Genomic DNA, 22672 nt, shown 5'->3' with positions numbered 1-22672 from the left:
AATCTTCGTCAAATGGGAACATGATTATGGATGACAAATTATGAACGACATCGAAGAAAGCGAATCCTGTAAGATTTGAGGTTTTCACAGCGGTGATTATGAAGATTTCTGTATTATGATGACGGAGGCAGTATGACCTCTAAAACGTTGGTAAACCTCGACCAGACTACACAGCGCAACAACCCAGAAGACAGAAATCTTCATACTCATCGCCCTGATGATGGAGGCAGTATGACCTCTGAAACGTTGGTTAACATCGACCAGACTACACAGCGCAACAACCCAGAAGACAGAAATCTTCATACTCATCGCCCTGATGATGGAGGCAGTATGACCTCTGAAACGTTGGTAAACATCGACCAGACTACACGGCGCAACAACCCAGAAGACAGAAATCTTCATACTCATCGCCCTGATGACGGAGGCAGTATGACCTCTGAAACGTTGGTTAACATCGACCAGACTACACAGCGCAACAACCCAGAAGACAGAAATCTTCATACTCACCGCCCTGATGATGGAGGCAGTATGACCTCCGAAACGTTGGTAAACATCGACCAGACTACACAGCGCAACAACCCAGAAGACAGAAATCTTCATACTCATCGCCCTGATGATGGAGGCATTATGACCTCTGAAACGTTGGTAAACATCGACCAGACTACACAGCGCAACAACCCAGAAGACAGAAATCTTCATACTCACCGCCCTGATGATGGAGGCAGTATGACCTCCGAAACGTTGGTAAACATCGACCAGACTACACAGCGCAACAACCCAGAAGACAGAAATCTTCATACTCATCGCCCTGATGATGGAGGCATTATGACCTCTGAAACGTTGGTAAACATCGACCAGACTACACAGCGCAACAACCCAGAAGACAGAAATCTTCATACTCACCGCCCTGATGATGGAGGCAGTATGACCTCCGAAACGTTGGTAAACATCGACCAGACTACACAGCGCAACAACCCAGAAGACAGAAATCTTCATACTCACCGCCCTGATGATGGAGGCAGTATGACCTCCGAAACGTTGGTAAACATCGACCAGACTACACAGCGCAACAACCCAGAAGACAGAAATCTTCATACTCACCGCCCTGATGATGGAGGCAGTATGACCTCCGAAACGTTGGTAAACATCGACCAGACTACACAGCGCAACAACCCAGAAGACAGAAATCTTCATACTCATCGCCCTGATGATGGAGGCATTATGACCTCTGAAACGTTGGTAAACATCGACCAGACTACACAGCGCAACAACCCAGAAGACAGAAATCTTCATACTCACCGCCCTGATGATGGAGGCAGTATGACCTCCGAAACGTTGGTAAACATCGACCAGACTACACAGCGCAACAACCCAGAAGACAGAAATCTTCATACTCATCGCCCTGATGATGGAGGCATTATGACCTCTGAAACGTTGGTAAACATCGACCAGACTACACAGCGCAACAACCCAGAAGACAGAAATCTTCATACTCACCGCCCTGATGATGGAGGCAGTATGACCTCCGAAACGTTGGTAAACATCGACCAGACTACACAGCGCAACAACCCAGAAGACAGAAATCTTCATACTCATCGCCCTGATGATGGAGGCATTATGACCTCTGAAACGTTGGTAAACATCGACCAGACTACACAGCGCAACAACCCAGAAGACAGAAATCTTCATACTCATCGCCCTGATGATGGAGGCATTATGACCTCTGAAACGTTGGTAAACATCGACCAGACTACACAGCGCAACAACCCAGAAGACAGAAATCTTCATACTCACCGCCCTGATGATGGAGGCATTATGACCTCTGAAACGTTGGTAAACATCGACCAGACTACACAGCGCAACAACCCAGAAGACAGAAATCTTCATACTCATTGCCCTGATGATGGAGGCAGTATGACCTCTGAAACGTTGGTAAACATCGACCAGACTACACAGCGCAACAACTCAGAAGACAGAAATCTTCAAAGCGAATCCTAGGTAAATATATTAGCTATCGAGTTTGAAAAGAATCACGGAAAACCTTAGTCAAAACAGACAACTTTCTTATTGTCTTATTTTTTATTTCAGTTACTCTACTTGAATTACGAATCGCCCCGTATTTCTTCAGCTACTCAATGTTATTCCTTAGGAAAAGCATCGCTTGCTGATTCCGTTCCACTAGTTTGTGCGTTAGATACGACTTGGATTCTGACACGATCAGCTTTGTTTCCATTAGCATCTTCTTTAAATCAGACTTAATCACTACAGCTCCTACATTTTTACATCTAACTTATTAAGCTCTGCTGTTGTTTTTATATAAATAAATGGAGTTTCTACTCTTTAATAATATTCGAAATGTTTCTTTCCCTTCGTTATTGTCAGTTTAAGTTCTATAATTTTATATTTTACTACAGCATCTCTTTCTCTGTATTTCACTGCAAATAAATTATATATGTACTCATTTTTCACACTAAACATATTCAAATTCAAGGTCGCAGAAATCTTTACTAACACAACTTATACATAAAAATTTTAAACCTATAATTTTTAATTTACAACTTATGTTATACACATCACGCAATCTTAGGCAGACACTGAATCATTTGAAATAATGTAGGTGTCATAATTTATTCCAAGAACTTCTTGTAAAATAATTAAATTCTTCTCTCCTATTGTTATAAAATTACTTTCACTATAGAATAATTCAAAGCAATGTGTGTGTGTGGCAAGATTATCATCATTCGTTTGTATGCAGAAGGCCAGAAGGGAGGGGCAGGTTATACGTTGACACCTTCGTTTTATCACTTTAAAACATTTTATAACGTGCGGGTCTCGCCTCTTTGCCTCAAGGGGCAAACTGAAACAAAAATTAGTTTGTCCCAGTTTCAAAACATTTTAAACTGAAACACGGAACAAACTCATTAAACCGTGATCTTAGGACAGTATATATAGAACGTCAAAATCTGTAAAACCAAAGAAAACTACTTTATTTTTCTGTAAGTACTGTATCCACGGTGGTCTAGCGAACGCTGGCCTTGTAATCCTGGGGTCCCGGATTCAATTCCCGGCGGTGCCCGAATTTATAACTTGTGTTGGGCAAGGCCGTGGTCTAGGCAACACGGAGTTTTCCTCCGTGGCATCCCAACAATTACTCCATTCACACACAGAAGAAGGCAATGGCAAACCACTTCTGGATCATCTGCCAAGAACGTATATGAACAGGTCCCAGTCCGAGAAAAGGATGGAAGGATCCTGTTCATATGGACCTGTCGTCAGACAGAACACTAATAATAATAATAATAAGTACTGTATGTTTAATACCATCACAGCTACGAATTAAATAGTTGATCGAGTATCGGTTTCTCCATGCTCTCAGTAGCAATGTTCTACAAAGAGTCTGCTATATTAATTACAAAAAAATATAACTAAAAATAACATTTTCCTGTTATATCAAACACATTTCGGAATCAGGAGAGAAACTCGCTCCCCATTACTTGCAGTTTATGTGTTATTATCCGGCTACTATTTGAGGCGTGTACACGATTTAAGAGAATATGGCTTTAATTTGGTCCAGGTTATTATTTTGTATCGGTTTTCAGTACAACGTTTACGGAGAGCCTACTACTGAAATTCCAGAATTAGACCTCGTGGGCCATTTCTATTTTCATTACAGTAAAAATATGGAATAATGGACCTTGAAGTTAAACGACGGATCGAACCACGCAAAAGTTTAGGAACATTAAGCCTAACATTCCTTTTCTCAGATGAATGTTGTTCCGGACGTAAACAGGCGTGAAAACCACGTTTAAGATCTTTCGTATGTGAAATATGAGCTGGGTTTTACAGCGGGTAGATTATTATTTTTTGGTACTGAAACATGATCACCCACTACATAACCGTATTTATGCTTTGCAACGCTCGGCAGTTTTATTACTCTTGAAGAATTCAATATAAAATGCTACGAAATACTTAATTATTGTTTTGAACGTCATTTAACTTCCTGACTGCCAAAGTCGATTAGTCTCCGATTCTTCCTTTCCTAATAAAATATGAGTGGTATAAAAACGAAGTCCACCTAAAAGTTTTAAAAATTTGGAGTAAACAAACACTCTTATTAAATCTAATTCATAATTGTATTTCATTAATTCCTTCATTATCTCTTATCTTTTCCTTACCTTTCTGTTGCTTGTTCTATATACAAATGCACGCACGCAAACATTCATAAATATATACGAGGTGCGATCGGAAAGTTTCAAGACTGCGCCTATAAAAACCCGTACACTTATCTCAGGTATTAAATTCATCCATCACCCTCGAAGTAGTTTCCCTGGGAGTGAACACAACGATCCCAGCGCCGCTGCCAAGCCTGGAAGCATCCCTGGAAATCTTTCTTTGTCAGCCTGTCAAGCACCATCTGCGATTCTGCCTGAATCTCTTCTATCGTCTCAAATCTCCTTCCCTTTAGCTGAATTTTTATCTTTGGGAAGAGGAAGAAGTCACACGGAGCTTAGAAAGGAAGTTGGGGTCGGTTCTTGCAAGATCTTTGAGCTCCTGACAAACGAGAAGTCGATTCTGCTTCTGGTCCTCAGACAGGATGCGTCGCATGTGGAGTTCTTCCTTTAGAATCAGCTGACAGGTCCCATAGCCTATCCCAACAATGTCGCACAAGTCGTTGATGGTACGACGTCGATCTTCGTGAATGGCCTGCCGAATCTTCGTAACATTTTCGGGCGTTGTGCTCGAAGATGGTCGTCCAGAACGCTCGTCATCATCGACAGAGGTTCGGCCATTTTTAAAACGTGAATGCCACACAAACGTTTGTGCACGACCCATTGCGGACTCCCCAAATGCTTGCTTTAGCATTTCATAGGTTTCCGTAGCCGTTTTGGCGAGTCTTTGGCAAAATTTGATGCACACGCCATTCCGAAATCGCAGGAGGGTCGGTGTAATACACTACCAAAACGCCCGTAACTAAGAAACAAATGCTAATTCGATGATGCCGGCTGGCACACTGATTCACTATGAATGTAGGCCGCACCCCCTAGCGGCAGAAGTTTGTACTACATCCGGTTCGCCCTCTATTGACACAGTCTTGAAACTTTCCGATCGCACCTCGTACATATACATGCATACATAAGCGCAATCACGTTACATTTAACATAATTTTATGGCCTACATAATTAGTACTGTTAATCAAATGGGGCTATATTATTAGATAAATAAAAGTAAAATAAGAGACCTCGGCACTAGATTGGGTGAGCGGTCAGCATCACGCCCCGGCCGTCCTTAACCCCCGGTAGAGGACTGAATAGGAGGCTGGGTGGGACCCAGAGGCTAGATGAAAAAATCCAAAGAAGGGCCAAATATATGGGACATCTAGCATGCATAAAATATGAGAAATGAACGAAGAATTTGAGCAGAAAACGTGAAAGGAATAGACTATTTGGAAGACTGAGCGTAAAATTAACCTTGGGAATATAATGTGTGATATTATGGACTTGTATCAGAAGGCTTGTGAATTTGGAAATGAAATTTCGTGTACCTTGACAGACGGGTATCTTTTTGTCTGAGTGGTAACTGATAGCGTCCCTCGAAGGACTCTGTTCAACAGAGTTCGTCATGGAATTTGATGAGGGAAATTTCGTTCCAGATCTTCACGAAGGCACTGAGTAAGGGGCAAGGTTCAGTCATGTGGCTTGGGTTAAAGCCTAAACCTAATGGCTGACCTTCAAACATTTCAGGTCTGGTTACGAGTTGCGCTCTGGTAATTACGATAACCGAAATTATTCGAATATTTAATTCAACATTGTCCTCAACATTATGTTTAATCGCTTCCACAATATAATTACTGTACGTAACACTAAGCTAAAATACTTTTGCAATAAACAAAAGCAAATAACCAAGTCCATTACTTGTAAAAATTATACTTCGCCCACTGCAAAATGTTATTTTTTTTTTATATCTTTTTTTTTATATCTTAATATATCTTTATCTTAACCGCTCCATAATATCACACAGCGCATCACTTACAACCTGGTATAAACATCCAAGCACAACATTAAAGGAAGAGACTTAAAAATCAAACAAATCAATATACGCAAAGCAAGATGTGCAACAGTTTTTAAAACAGTTTTTAAAATTGATTGACCTGATGATGGTGTAATACACACCGAAACATGTCGTCAATATAAATGTAACAAGATCTAGTATCTAATGTAAAAAAAAAAAATGTAGTTTTAAGTAATTTTAACAACATTTTTAAGTTTGTGTATGGACGGTGAATAAATTATTGTTATTGCAAAATGTTATATAGCTACTTTTTTTATTTAAGGCTGCATCAATGAAGTGAAATAGGTTAGAGGTCGTAATTCTTTGTCTTGGCGCTCATACAGATACATGGGGTCCTTTTGCTATGCAGTGAAATATCGCCACTGGGGGAGATTACGTTTCGCCTAGCTCCAGTGTTTGAGGCTGAGTGAGAGAGGATTTATTAGCGTCCCCCGACTTCAGGGCCGCTAACGCGTTTACGGTGCTGTTGGTGTACCTTAGCTGCCTAATCATTTCACTGCGCTAAACCTTTAATTTCTAAACATAATTAGGAATAACAGTTGGTATTCCTGTATCTAAGGTATGTGATATCACTTCTAACTGTAGGCCTACTGATTTCTCGGACGTAAACCATTTCGAAGTTTAATTAAATTGTTCTATACCACCACAATTTTAATTACTATACAAAACAATAATCTTACCTGTTGTTTTGTATGGGTGCGAAACATGGTCTCTCACTCAGAAGGAGGAACACAGATTGCAGGTGTTTGAGAATCGGGTGTTGAGGAGGATATTTGGGCCTAGGAGAGAAGACGATGGGGCATGGAGAAAACTGCATAATTATGAGCTTAAAAATCTGTACTCCTCCCCCAATATTGTCAGGGTGATTAAGTCGAGAAGAATGAGATGGGCTGGGCATGTAGAGCGCATGGATGGGACAAGAGGTGTGCACCGGGTACTGGTTGGGAAGCCTGAAGGGAAGAGACAGCTGGGGAGACCTAGACGTAGATGGAGGATAATCTCAGGCGGGATCTATGGGAGATAGGAGTTGAAGGAGACTGGATTTTGTTGGCCCAGGACAGGGTCCGGTGGAGGGCTTTGGTTAATTCGGTGATGAACCTTCGGGTTCGGTAAGCCATCTGGTTGGTTGGGTCCACTATTTGGGAAGCCTGAGGGGAAGAGACCTCTGGGGAGACCTAGACGTAGATGGGAGGATAATCTCAGGCGGGATCTATGGGAGATAGGAGTTGAAGGAGACTGGATTTTGTTGGCCCAGGACAGGGTCCAGTGGAGGGCTTTGGTTAATTCGGTGATGAACCTTCGAGTTCGGTAAGCCATCTAGTTAGTTAGTTATAGTTTTGGGGCATTTAAGGAAATAAAACGATTTATATGAAAATCACGTTAATTTAAACTTACAAATTTCACACCAACAGTAATTTTAACATGGAAGCCGTTCTGATTTCATGAAATGAAAACGAGACTGTTTTTAATGCAGTGACATGAGATTCTTTGCGGAAATACCTGCATTTTCGAAAAAAGGAAAGTGTCTTCCTTTGTAGAATGTAAGGCATAAGCTGACAGTATATAATCTACATTAAACTTCGGAAGTCTTTATGATACATAATATAAATATGTTGGTATAGCACGTGAAAAGTTTATGCTGATATAATTTATAACTAACACGTATACAATTTTTAAACACAATTTTTCATATGTTATTAATATACTTAATAAAACAGTGATAACCTTTCAGATGTAGGCTGCCCTATACATGACACCCCTGACGTAATAAGAACATATAATTTTGGAAACTGTGCTAGAAATGAACCACTAAATTGGATAAGTATTAATTTGTTTAGAGCGAAGCATTTGAAGGAAGTTCTTCACAGACCTTTCCCTTATACGTTTTAATTCTTTCCGATCTAACTTTAGAGGTACCTATAGAGCTCCAAGTTAGTCTTCTCCTCACCCCGCTTTATAACGTTGCACTAGATATATTGTAATACATTTAAAATAATAAAATCCTACTGGTTACTCTAAAATCCCTGTGTAGGAGAGAAGTTAGGCCTGGGAATTCAATTTAATTGAAATCGAACAAACAGGAGTAGTATCTTGGAAGAGAATGACAATGTTCTTCTGCGTTTTGTTGCGAACTTCAGGCCTGAAGATGAAGATGGAATGTTTCTCCTAAAAGGTGACATCTACCGACGAGTCTACATTTAGCCTAAACCCAAAGGGATAACATCGTCATTCTAAATGTCGTAAAAGCCTCAAATCTCATACCTTGGAAGAGGTTTCATCCTCATGCTATTAGTGTTTATAGGCCTACCTAGCCTTCATTTAAGAAAGTTTGAAAATGATTAATGGAGATTCGAGAATAATCGTGTGTATAAAACTGAACGACGAGCCGGCAATTCGAGAATAGTAAAACAATTTTTGCTTTAAGGAAAATTTTACGTTCATAAATTACAAGCTGAAATTCACAGTTCTGCAGAACACATTTAGTGACACGCCGCTCAGCGAAAAATTTAAAAACTAAGTCTGTTACTAATAAGGTTATAGAAAACAGACTTTGTCATATCTTCGAAAGAGACTGAGCTATCAAAATAAAACTGGCAAAACAACATTAGTGAAGAGACAGACATCCTAATAGGTACGGTGTATACAAAAAATATCTGAGTTTCTACTTCATATAGACTATTGTATAAGTGGAAATCATAAGAATACTTCAACATAGTCGTTGTTGTGTAGGATACCGCTTAGTACTTCGAACAAAGTTTTAATGGCAGTAAAAGTCGTGAAGACTTACCTTACAAAGCATCTTCCATCTTACTTGATATCTGAAAACAAATAACAATTTTTAACTTGAATCTATAATCACCTTGTTGTTATAATAATTTTTGGGATATACTTCTTCGCTAAAGAGTCCAGGTCGACTCCAGGACAAACCCGACTTATCTAATATGTACCGATGCTCTTTGCTCGGTAATAAAGACGTCTGGAGCATGAAGCTCAACATTAAACCCAATCCCCCCTCTAGTGTACATATTACAGGCTTCTTCACACGGGTTTTTAGCGCAGACCAGTTACTGGAGAGAGTTACCAGTAAAATGTTTAGTTACTTGAATATCAGCTAAATCTAAATACAACTAATAATAATATATCAATCCAGTAGCTCATGCCAGTAACAACTTCTTGGCCCTAAACGCGCTTAAACAAGGCTTAAGAACGCGTGGCGATATACCGGGCGCAAATCCGAGCCTTTTAAAAGAAATTTCCTGAGTTGTGGCATGATCTATCTGACATTGGTGTTTTTCCGTCTGCGTGTTTAATCTCCGTAATAACTGAACGAATTTCGGTTAAATTGACTACTGTTCTAATTCAGTTCTTGGTTCGCATCGATCATTATCTTTAAATTTGTCTATACGAAATTGCTAACTTTCATAAATTTAGTAAATGGTAACCATAATATAAAACTTGATACACATAAAACATAAATCTCCTTAGAATATACGTTTACTTTCGATGCGGTTAATGCCTAATCAGCTAAACGGGAAATATATATAGATTACGTCAATTTGCATTTGACGAAATTACAAGTAAATCTATAATAAAATTCAATGCAACTCCGTTTACATATAGACTATTAATTAATTCTAAAGAGTTATAATAACAAATCTAAAACCTCTTGACGATGGTGAAGAGTCAATTGAATAAAAATTTCCTTGGATATTATCCATCGTCTAGTAAATATAAAACGTAAAAACGACGTTTCGGAGATAGGGATTAACTCTATCTAGTGGGCCTGACTGAAGACGGAGATAGAGTCCCATCTCCGAAACGTCGTTTTTACGTTTTATATTTACTAGACGATGGATAATATCCAAGGAAATTTTTATTCAATTGAGTTATAATAAGTTGAGATTTTTTCTCATAAAACCGAATTTGAAGTGGGCCCCATTCGACTATCTTATATTCAATTGTAGCTACAGGATCAATTAAATGTTAAACGTAAACTCATATCTACTAGGGGTATCCAAACTTTTATTTTCACCAATTTGTTTATTTATATCTTTAATAAAACTTTTTTGTACGCTGTGCATAACGAATTAAACACTGACACAATATCATATTAATATCTTATCATCACAGCACGTGTAATTAAATTCTTTCATGTGCAGTTTCCAGTCATATTTTGCCCATCCCTGGCCTGTATACTATCTCTATAAACATACGAGCAAGGTGTCTTGGTCGCAAATCAAAGCGAGATCAACCCCCAAAGCTTTTGAGGGCACTTTTGTCTTCTCTGGACCCCGTGACTGGTACAATGGTGTTAATTAGGCTGTCTGTACAATGCGCCTTGCTTCTTGGCTCCATCTATCAACGTCAAGAAACACACAGCCACCCACACTGTCCTGCCCCAGCGTCTAATCTCATTCTGCCACAAGCTTACTGTCAGCTGGATACAATGCGATGCTGATGATACGGTCTGTTGTGCCTACCAAAGTCTTGCTGTCTATTCCTTGTTCATGGATCCAAGAAGCCCTATTTCCTAGACTATTAGCAAAAGTACGGAAGCAACACTGTTTCTCAACGTAGGATTTGAGGTTTTCATGCTGGTTAGTCTAATGATGGCTGTCTTCTGGGCGATAGCCCTGATGATGGAGGCAGCAAGGACTTCTGGAACGTTGGTAAACATTTACCATGTTACATGGCGCTACAACCCACAAGACAGCAATCTCACCACGTTGAGACACACTACAAAGATGCGTAGTTAAATACATTTTGTCACACCAGGCCATGTTATTTTAATCTCGATTTGAGTAAATTCACATATACAAGCTACTGTGAGAAAGTTCACAGTATAACAACAAATTTTAATGTATTAAGAGCTGAATACGGTTTATTATTTATAGCCATAGAAACCTTTAAAAATATTTTAGATTTTACTTTAACAAGACCGTGCTCAAAATACGAATATGTGGAAAACAATTTTAGAAATTCCTTCAAGAACGTGGTTTCAGATGATTTATTATAAGCTAATGCAATTGTAGTTCTGTACAAAAGGTTACAGGAGAAACTTGACCTAATTGTTGCTCTAAGCCAGTTGAATCCCCTTCATATCGTCACAATATTAATTTAACATCTGCACGTATTTCTAGTGGTCTCTTCCCTTCGAGTTTCCCAACTAAAATTTTGTATGAATTTCTCATCTAACCCGTGCTTCATGTTCCACAGCCTTGACTTCTCCGCCCTAAAAATACTTTAAGAAGAATAATGAATGAAATTCTTTCATCCTAATTTTTTTTCGTTTTCTTACGTTTAAACTTATCTACTACAGAAAAAAAAATCATTTAGTTCTGGAAAGAAATATTGGAGTGCTAGTGTATTTTCAGATACATTCCTAGCAAAGTTATAGGTCTAGCCGTATTTAATGAGAAATAACATTGATTTATCGTAGACACAAATACACAACCGCAAATCATAGATTGGCCAAGACACTCTATAAATACACAATTATATTACATAATATTACATTAAACAGATTAAATCGAATCAGTTTAAAATAAAAGTTGTTAATTTTTGGGCTGAACTTAGAGACTATAAAAATTATGTCCATCTGTTTGTATGTTACGTCAAACTTTAAAAAAATGCAGGTAAAGATTTATTGTTAGACATTACATTTACATGATCTACTGATTATAAAATACAGAAAATAAGTAAAGCTGTTCCGCTACGCGCCATGTAGGCGCTTGGATGGAGAGGTGGATATTATTTTTGTCATTTTTATTATATTGGGTCTAAATTCAAATTTGATCAAGAAATTTTAGTGCAGTCTAAGTTAATATAGAACAGAATTGGAAGTAGTACTTTCACATATAAAACACGCGGACGGACACGAACAAATACGGTCTCCTCATAATGCACCCATTATATGTGCAAAATACCAACCAACAAAAGTCAATACGTTTATTTCCTCTGACATTTAGCATCTGTAACTTATTTTATGTCATAATAAATTAAATATTTTGATTTAGAGATTTAATATATTAACAGCGGTATATTCATGGATTGTAGTATTCTAGACTGCTACACACTGTAGCCCGTTTACTCTGAAGGTAGAAACAAAAGGTCCTTCGGAACGTTGAAAAACAACCTGCAAGGTTAAACGGTAACTTTTCATAGTTATGAAAATAGCTGATGGCATTGGAATTGACGAAAGTCCATAACCCTCAAAATATGCCACTGGGTTAACACATCTACACCCTAAGAAATCTCTAACTTATGGTGACAAAAGATTTACTTTACATGAACCACAATGGTGACGGTGTGAAAATCTGTTCTTTGCCAAATGAGTCATTCTAGACACGCATATATTACACCGAAGTTTGCGAGGCTGTTTCTACCCCATTACACCTCTACTTACTGTACAAGTGGAAAGTTATTATTGTTTTGTGCGTACTTCCTATTAGCTTGCAGTTTGACAAGGGTTGTCATCTCCGGCTACCCTGCTGAGAGTTAATTGCCGCCTGTCAGTCCATCAAAAACACCTTGTTGTAGGCAGACAGGGAACACGATATTCAGGTTGGTCTCGGCTAGTGTTAGTAGCCAACCCTATAATTCTATATTCAATATTCAAGAGGTACCAGACTCGAATCCTGTCCGAGGTACTTACTCTTCTGTTAGCCGATATTTATTCTGTCTCTTACGACGATCAAAAATCAACGCCAAAACCCGATAAATATGACGATATCTGCATTATCTCTATATCGACAGACAGAAGAGGATGAATTACGTTTGTAAGTTACTGATTCGGGATGGAAAATGAAATATTGTCTAGAGTCGACAACATGGTGGAAAATAGATGAGACTCTGTTAGACCTAGTAGAAGAGAATTTACTAATTAAACTCTACTGAAAGGAAAAGCTTTAACATAATGCACTAGCAGTGACGTGTTGGGCTCCTATCGATACTTGCACATCGTTAGATAAAAGGAAATCGAATACATAGGCCTTGACATATAAGTAACCTAAGTAATTGAAACATGAATGCAGAGTGAGACATAGAACTTAGGTTAAGAAATTATGTTAAGGAAGAAGGCAATGAGGAAGATCCACACACGACTGGAAACATGGTGAAATAAAAATGATTGTAGACTGGTAGATCTCTTCCTACATAGTGTGGGATTGCCGCTATGTTATTAAGTTGGTGACAAAGGTCAATTTAAATTCCTTATTAAGTGAAGGAGGTGCTGATATATTTGCAATGTGTCTCAATCTACACCGTTAGATAGAAGAAAAATAAATAAATAAATAAATAGGTCTGATACTGAAATATACAGATTGGGTCTACAGATAATGTATCAACTAAGCCTGTTACTCCTGGTCCATGTACGGAGTTTCCATAGTAACTTAGACAAGTTTGCGACTTTTACTGATAAAAGATTTTAAATTTATTTGCAAATTTATTACAAATTTAATAAAAATGTGTTTTTAAATACTACTCTGGGGTTTTCTGTCATATTTGACAGGCAAGTTTCGTGTTAATAAAATAAATAAACGGAAAAAAAACGAAGATACTTTTTCACGAACACTGTTAAACATTAAAACAATGTGGTTGATTATCCTGAACGAGAAATCTCGTTTGAAGCATACAGAGGGTTTACAACATTTTATAGCACAATAAAATATTTTATACTTTGAAGTATGTTAATGCCTAAAAATTAACACCTGACTGTTGTATAAAACCACAAATGTCTACTGATGTAATAAGACTGAAGTATTTGAAGCACTAAGCTCTTTCAAATAACAAGATGTCCATAAATCACCGATTTGAAGGGCGTCTAATATTTATTTATAACACAATGACAAACTTATTTATACTACAAAACAGTCAGACATTACATAAGTTTTTAGTGTATGGTCACAGAACTTCATACACAATATTTTCGTTAAGTTCTTTCAAATCGTCTGCTAATTTATGGATATTCTGTATTTAAGAATTCAGTTTCCACCTCAAAGGAAACGCAGGGTATCTTCATTACAGGGGTAAATTTGTTAGTGCTCTTTAGGAAAAATTATTGTTGTTTATTCTGAGAATTCTATAAATACACTGTGACAAAATCCAAAAGTCCTGGATGTTAAAGTGGTGATACGCAGGTCTGCAGTAAACACTGTGGTTTAATCAGTTGAGACACGAGCTTCATGTAGGACACAGACAGGGCGTTGTAACACCAGTTTTACTTGATAATCTTGATTGACAGTCTCCACGGACGTGGGTCGCAACAGGCATAAAGCATCAATAAATTCATATGACAGAACTACAGGCTGAATATGGCATGACTCCTACTGCCACTAAAGAAGGAATCCGGATGGAGCAATGAGGCCAATACGTACTGACATGACGGTAGCGAATTATAAAGGAGGAAACATGAGGTAGGCCTAACTAGAATCCTGAAGATGGAGTGTCGAGAGAGCATAAACGGAAGACGTCACATAACGCTTAGGCTACTGTGAACACGGTAATTAATTTTCGAGTTCCATAAAGTGTTACATATCTAGACCACGTGCCAAGGTGGTCTAGCGGTTAGAAGGCTGGCCTTGTAATCCTGGGGTCTCGGGTTCGATTCCCGGCGGTGCCCGAATTTATAACTTGTGTTGGGCAAAATCGTGGTCTAGGCAACACGGAGTTTTCCTCCGTGGCATCCCAACAATTACTCCATTCACACACAGAAGAAGGCAATGGCAAACCACTTCTGGATCATCTGCCAAGAACGTATATGAACAGGTCCCAGTCCGAGAAAAGGATGGAAGGATCCTGTTCATATGGACCTGTCGTCAGACAGAACACTAAAAAAAAATAATATTTCGTGTAGTAACTTAATAGGTCTATCTGTCTCAAAGTACAAATTATTGCATCCTTAAACAAATAAAAATGTACCGGCAGTTTAAGTCATGCTTATTCAGAAGTCATAGTTACTAAAACTTGAAGCATAACGTAATGTCGTTAAAAGTAATGACCTTCAGCTGCATGGTCGTCGTGTTCAAAACGGTCAGATTTCAAATAACTAAACCAGAAATTCTGTCATTTTAGGTCTGAGCCCGCAATTAAAGTCCTGTAAGCAACTGCTGCAGAAGTGAAATACATTTTAAACTAATGTATTTTTTGTAGTGAAGCTGATATATAAGCGTAAAATAATGCAGCAGTTAAGTATACTCCCATCCGCGAACAAATGATCAGATTCCAAAAAAAAAAACATTAAAATTTATCAAGGAGCTGCAGGTCATTGGCCTAAAGAACGTATTGAGATTCACGGTGCCTACACGATTTATATAGACCTATAATATTTCTTTATATTATTAGATTCCTAAATCAAGAATAATTACATTCTCAAGTTGGCTGGGACACACGAAAGTTAATTATACTGAAAGTAATCTGAAACTACTTTTCAAACGATGTTATGACTAAGCCAATCAGAAATTTGTGATGAAGGAAATCAGCTTTAGTAACACATGACAACACAAAAAGTCATGTTGTAGACAGACAAGTTTGATCTAAGAGTTTCATGATTCTAACTCAATAGAACAAAGTCCTTGAGAACCTAACAGAAACTCAGTACAAATTAGGCAAAAGAAATTTCCATTTTCCTTCTACTTGCCTCCCTTGTAAGTCTGAATATCCCTCTGCACCTCATTCTTAAAACACAGACCTAATTAACAAATATTATTCTCTTGGAAGCAGAGATAATTTGTATATCGTAACAAATACATTAAAACCTACTTGAAAGATTTAACATAGTCCGATTTTATAAGTTTTAGCTGAAATTATACACAAAAATGGATCTCTAAATTGCATATCACCAGGGTGCAGAGAATATTTGTGTCTGAGAGGGAGAAAGTAGGTTTAACTGGGGCTCAAAATGAGCAGCTTCGTAAGTTTTACTCTTCAGCAAAGCTATCATATCGTATTATCATTAATATGTCTAATATTACAAATGGTACAATGATCACAAAAGAATATCTATTTCATTCAAGCCCTAAGTGATGATAAATTGGGAAGGCACATGCACAGGAGAGGTGAGAAATTTACACGACGTTTAACTCGGAAATCCTAAAGGCAAGAGATCATTTATGAGACTTAGACGTAGATAAGATGATAATATTAAAATAAATTCTTACGAAATACTGTTGAAGGTTGTGGACTGGATTCAGTTTGTTAGAAAATGACCCACAGAAACAGGTTATTGTGAACACGGTAATGAATCTTCGAGCTACTATCAGCTTCTCAAAAAAAGACTCATCCATGGAGTTAGACAGCACAAGCCATGGCCTTTTACCAGAAGCTTCTGAATTATTTAAAAGTAAGCTAATATATAATCCTCACGGTACTTCTTGCTAATCTACGAAACTTTAAATAATCTTAAAGAATCAAATTCCTCAACTGTTTTTACTTACTGTCAACACTGGTACCATAAAAGGCGAAATATTTCAGACAAGTTCCGTTGGGAGCTCGACGGAATCGGCTCCGGGCAAGCACCAGTATCAATGTAACGCTCGGATGTTGTAATTTCAGTTGACATTAATGGTCTTCGCGATAGAGCCTGTTCAGTACAGTTTTAATCCACCCAATACCAAGCCCTCTTGTTGCAAACCCCATAAATGTCACCAGAACTCTCTCACTACGATGCGTGTTACTGCTACGCCATCTTTATTTGGGTTAGACTACGTTTGCTCTGATATAAAGCAGTGTATTGGCGTACCCTATTGTCTAAAGCGTAATATAGCCTACAATAGATTTAATCGATTGACTGATTTTAACAAAATATTTATTATACTGATTTGTTCTTTCGATTTTTATGTTCAACGTCAGATTGCTTTGTTCAGAAATCATTGGAAACTCTACTTTGTCAACAGTTAATCAATAAATTGCAAAGTATAAACTTATATTGTTTTATTTTATTTATTTATTTAGTGTTCTGTCTGACGACAGGTCCATATGAACAGGATCCTTACATCCTTTTCTCGGACTGGGACCTGTTCATACACGTTCTTGGCAGATGATCCAGAAGTGGTTTGCCATTGCCTTCTTCTGTGTGTGAATGGAGTAATTGTTGGGATGCCACGGAGGAAAACTCCGTGTTGCCTAGACCACGGCCTTGCCCAACACAAGTTATAAATTCGGACACCGCCGGGAATCAAACCCGAGACCCCAGGATTACAAGGCCAGCGTTCTAACCGCTAGACCACCGTGGCAATTATATTATACAATATAAAAAATAGGTTAAAACAAGTTATGAAAATCAATGAAGTTAAGTTTAGTTTCATTTAAAGTAGCAGTTAGCCTATAGACCTCTGAAACAGACAAACCAAATTTAAATTCGGAATACAATGTTCATTACAGTACAACACCAAATTTAATCTAAATCCATTGAAATGTGTTATGCTACTCTGAAAAAAAAAAAAAAACACTCGATGTGCCGTCATATTCGTCATTGAATCTGGTGAATTCCCACAAAAACAATAACGGAATATAAAAACCAATCATCATCACTGATTCTTTTGGCGAAGATGCTAGAAACATTTTACGTACATCAATGGACCACTGAACCACCTTTGGAAATCACCGCATCAGACCTGTTGTTTGTATAATATCGTGTTTTAACCTGCTCTTTACATTATCTACAGTCGTAGAAGAATGGGATACTAATTGTGGGGTTGGATAGGATGTGAAATGAAATTGTTATTTTTTTAACGTAAGTATCTCAGCATTTGTTTGGCTGAAGCAAGAAAAATCATCTTAGGCAGAACACTCACTCACTGGACCAATAGTCACATAAAGACACAGGTTTCAGCTCTCTTCGATTTAACAAAGTACGATGAGTGTTGGTCCATTCGCAGTCTAATTATTCCAATGTTTACAACAGTAAGTTGTACTGTGTAATTTACACAACGCCAACTTTCAAATCACAACTGTGAAAGCTGACTTACTTTAAACTACACATCTAATCCAAACTGGAATAAAAAAATTCACTTTTGATTAATTAAATATCTAGACTTGTCTATAAGAACCAGATAGAACTATCAGAAAGCTGTTTAAAGTTAATGAAACACAATTTAGCTAATTTTAATTATAACTAACTCCGCTGAGCAAAGTCCTTCTTGGAAACTAATTGTTGCTCAGCTGGTTAAGAAATTTCCGAGCCCCCTACTTCATTTATGGACACTAGTGTTCATTGCCGTGTTCAAAGACCCCACAACTGGCCCATATCTTAAGCCAGATGAATCCACTGTACCACATCCTATTATCCTATTTCACGATCCATATTAGTATTAAAGCGAGGACTGGGAAGAAGATTGATACAGCTAACCGACGATCTTAAACAAGGAAAGAAGATGACGTTCCAGGAATTAAAACGAGAAGCCGAGAATAGGGACAACTGGAGAGCTCTTTTTGGACAGAGCAATGGACCTGTCGTAAGACAGAACACTTAATAATAATAATAATAATAATAATAATATTAGTATTAATAAGCATAAGTCCTATATAGTCTCTTCCTATTATATTTACCCATTAGAGAGACGTAGGCCTGTGTGATATTTGTTATATCTCCTGCTCATATCATCATCCTCTTCTGTATAAGGCCAAACATTCATGTTAAGAGTTGTTAAAGGGTAAAATATGTGAATTGAAAGTTAACCTTAGTACTAAATTAAGCACAGCGCCATGAATCCGTGTGAGGGAGGGAGATCAAGCTTCAGGCTTTTTAACTTCGACACCAGATGGAGATTGAATTTTCAACTTCACACCTCGACCGGTTTACTTCCGATGAAATAGCACGAGGTTCCACCTGTGTAGGTGGCCGTGTGGGCCCCAGCCCTCGTCTGAGAGCGGTGTTGACTGGAGAAACACATGTCCCAGCTAATAATCGAAATCAGGTCCTCCAGCCTGTAGTCTATAGTATTTATCACTTCAAGGCCAAAGAAGGACTTCAACCATTCCCGCGCTGTTCAAATCAACAGTTAGCTGGTAGTTTTATTACGCTGCAAGTTCTGAACAGTCTTCACTCGCTCCAGCTCCGCTATTCATGTTGCAACGTTGCACGATTTTGATGTGACTTTGAAGCATTCAATTTCGGGTAGGCAACTTTCAGTCAATGTTGCTAATTGGCTTAGCCACTCCACTCTTATAGGACTTAGTGACGGATGAGATTTCTAGGATTTCGCTGAGACGAATATAAAGATAGCTGTGTTCTGGGATGATAAGGACATGCTTCTAAATTGGTTAAAAAAATCCTCAAAATTTAAATCAGAACACAAATAGCTGCTAATTTTAGATAAACATTATTTTTATTTATTTAGTGTTCTGTCTGACGACAGGTCCATATGAACAGGATCCTTCCATCCTTTTCTCGGACTGGGATCTGTTCATATACGTTCTTGGCAGATGATCCAGAAGTGGTTTGCCATTGCCTTCTTCTGTGTGTGAATGGAGTAATTGTTGGGATGCCACGGAGGAAAACTCCGTGTTGCCTAGACCACGGCCTTGCCCAACACAAGTTATAAATCTGAGCACCACCGGGAATTTAACCCGGGACCCCAGGATTACAAGGCCAGCGTTCTAACCGCTAGACGACCGTGGCATCTAGATAAACATTAAGCAAAAAGAATTATATAGTTATTCGGTTCTGCAAAGGCCACGACTCAAAAGTTCTGAGGATTACCTTCTCGTGTTACAGTCCTTGGGACTAACATTTTTAAGCCCCTCAGAGCACAAATATCGCACAAATGTCACGGAAACAATCCAAGAACTAGAACTGAATCATATACAAGCTAAGTGAACATTGATTTTGGAATAGAGTGTTAAAGTTTTCGTATGCTCACATATTTAGATCCGTTCTGATGAAAACTATACTCTAAAGACTCTGAAATTGGGCATAATACAACTGATAACAATTATTCTACCAGTCACATAGACACGACTGAGGCAATGAAAAGATTAATCCAGTATGTCAAAAAAAATCAGGAATAAATCGTTCGATACATCGATATGCCTACACCAGGGGAGGAAGATCACTGGGAAAATAAAAACAGTTAATCCGACGCACTTGAAATAAGATAAAATACTGTCAAAGACAGAGAAACCTTCGACTCCTTAATCAACGACTATAATTTACTGACACGTAGGCTCAGGGCCGCGCCAACCTTTGGCTGCCCCGGGTGCATGGCACCCGTGGCAGCATATGAGGGGGGGGGGGGGGGGGAGGCGTAGGCCTACACTCTGACATAGACGACGAGTTGGAATCCGACGTCATCATGAACTGAAAGGAATGTCGGCTCAGTGAAAGCAGAAACAAGAATTCAACATAGCAAATATAGACAACTTTCGTCGAATCAATACCTCACGCGCAAAAAAAAAGTTTTTGCCATTAAAAGTCAAAGTCTCTAATTTAGTTCAAATATCACAGACAATTTGTTCCTGTGAGCAGACAGATGGTAGAACATCGTTTAGATAAGTAACTAAATTCGTTTATCGTAGATTGTGATTTAATAAAACCGTTCTGACTAGGATGTGACTTAAATTTTAAATTGAAGGAAAGGTGAAAAATTATTTAAGATCGAAATGAGTCTGTAGTTTGTAACTAAGACGCTTTTGCCTTTCTAATGATGAAGATTAAATTCCATTCGTTATTATTAGTGCGCTGTGTGTTAATACACAAAGGTAAACTGATACTGAATACATCAGTATAATAATTTAAATAAATTAAGTAAATTATATTATTGTTGAATGTGACTTAAGTGTAGCAATTTTTTGTTTCAAACATATCAAAGTCTCTGTAAATAACATATGATGATAATGTTGATAATAATATTAATAATAATGTGGCGAAGATGTTAGTTCAAATGTGTGAGTTATCAGAAAATTAAAATAAAACTTATATTATTAAATACGTTTGCCTATTGCAAATAGGCTACCTATAAACCACGCGATGATGTTTAAAATATTAGTTTAATTGTCATAGGCCCACTACAAACCAGTAGGAAAATTGAAAAAAAAACAAAGAAAACGAATAAAATAATTGTAATTATAAATAAAATTATTCTATTGCATTTATAAACAGCATATATTTTTGTTTTAGCAAAGAAGGCCTATTCAGATCATTAAAACATTCGGTAATACATTTTGAAACAACTTAAAACAAAGAACTTTTTGGAGCCAGTCAAAGTTCAGTTCTACTCTACCAGAGCGTCACTCTTGTAGATAAAATTGATCTCCTTGCGGAAATGATGCGTTAGAGGAAGGACAGAGAGACGTGGATTAAGAACACATTTAAGACGCTTTTAATGGAGTTACGCTTCTGCTGTGTCGCACTCTGACAACGTATTGAATATTGGAAAGAACACTCAAAAATTTACAGACTCGGCCCAAATTATTTAATACGAAAAACATTGGACACAGCAAATATACGATAAAGTTTTACAGCGTTCTGTCAATACCATTGTGACACTAGTTTCATTGATCGCAGTGGCGCACTCTAGTTTACAAAGACAAAGTAATGAATAGTTAGAATGTGCCCTCGCTCTTCCCCTATCCAGTATATGAGCCAAAAAATAAATTGGAAGCAGGGCTGTACAGTTTCAATAAATTTGACACGAGAAAGTAAGTTTCTACAGCTCAATCAGATCATAATATATTCTATCCCTTTAAAAAATGAGACGATAGGCTTAATTAAATTCAGAAAAAGTACACCACGTAATTCACCACATTACATCGTACTACTGTAGATGTTTTGCCTAATTACAAGGGGTCCAAATCAAAACGCTTATTCTGTAGTTGGCTATAGGCTACTGCGAGAATATCCTCTAATTATTAAACGCAGAGCCTTCCTTAAAAAGTCTATAGTTACTCAGCAGGACAAAACATTTCCTATTTTTAGTAAACCACAAAGTTCATTACCTATTTCACAAAAGCTCGATCTTCCAACTAAACTTACAGGCTGTGAAGGCCTACCAAGTATAGGTCTCTCACATGATTTCTTTCTGGGGACTTACCGACAAAAATTTAAGAGGTAGATTTATTACTGACCTCTTCCTGCGTGTTACATGCCAAACCATTCTCCCTGAAATGATCGCCTTAACATAAAGCTTATTAACAGAGTAAGAATAATGAGCCTTTCGAAAGAGTTGGTTTTGAAATTGAAAAGCGAAGATAGTTGTAATTATGATAGACGACGATATTCAATTGATATAGTGGAGTCTAAAATTGGAGGAATATTTTTTTAAAAAAACCTGGATTATCGGAAACAAGCAAGAATTAAGCTCTGCATACAGTGCTTAGAGACTGGCATTTACCGTAGTAATAGGCCTAAGACTATCTACGTGCTTTTTTTAAATTAGTATGTCGAAGACCACAACAAAATTAGGAATAATTTGGGCACTGCAGGATTTGAGGTTTTCACAGCGGTAAGTCAGAAGATTTTTGTCTCCTGGCTTATTGCGCCTTATAGTTTGGTAAATTTCCACCAACGTCTCAGCGGTCATACTGCCTCCATCATCAGGGCGATGAGTATGATGATTTCTGTCTTCTGGGTTGTTGCGCTGTGTAGTCTGGTAGATGTTTACCAACG

The sequence above is a fragment of the Zootermopsis nevadensis genome, unplaced genomic scaffold (assembly GCF_977971745.1).
Source record: "Zootermopsis nevadensis isolate Lab colony 2312 unplaced genomic scaffold, Znev_1.0 Znev_ptg000017l, whole genome shotgun sequence".
Classification (NCBI taxonomy): Eukaryota; Metazoa; Arthropoda; class Insecta; order Blattodea; family Termopsidae; genus Zootermopsis; species Zootermopsis nevadensis.
This window is presented reverse-complemented; position numbering follows the sequence as displayed.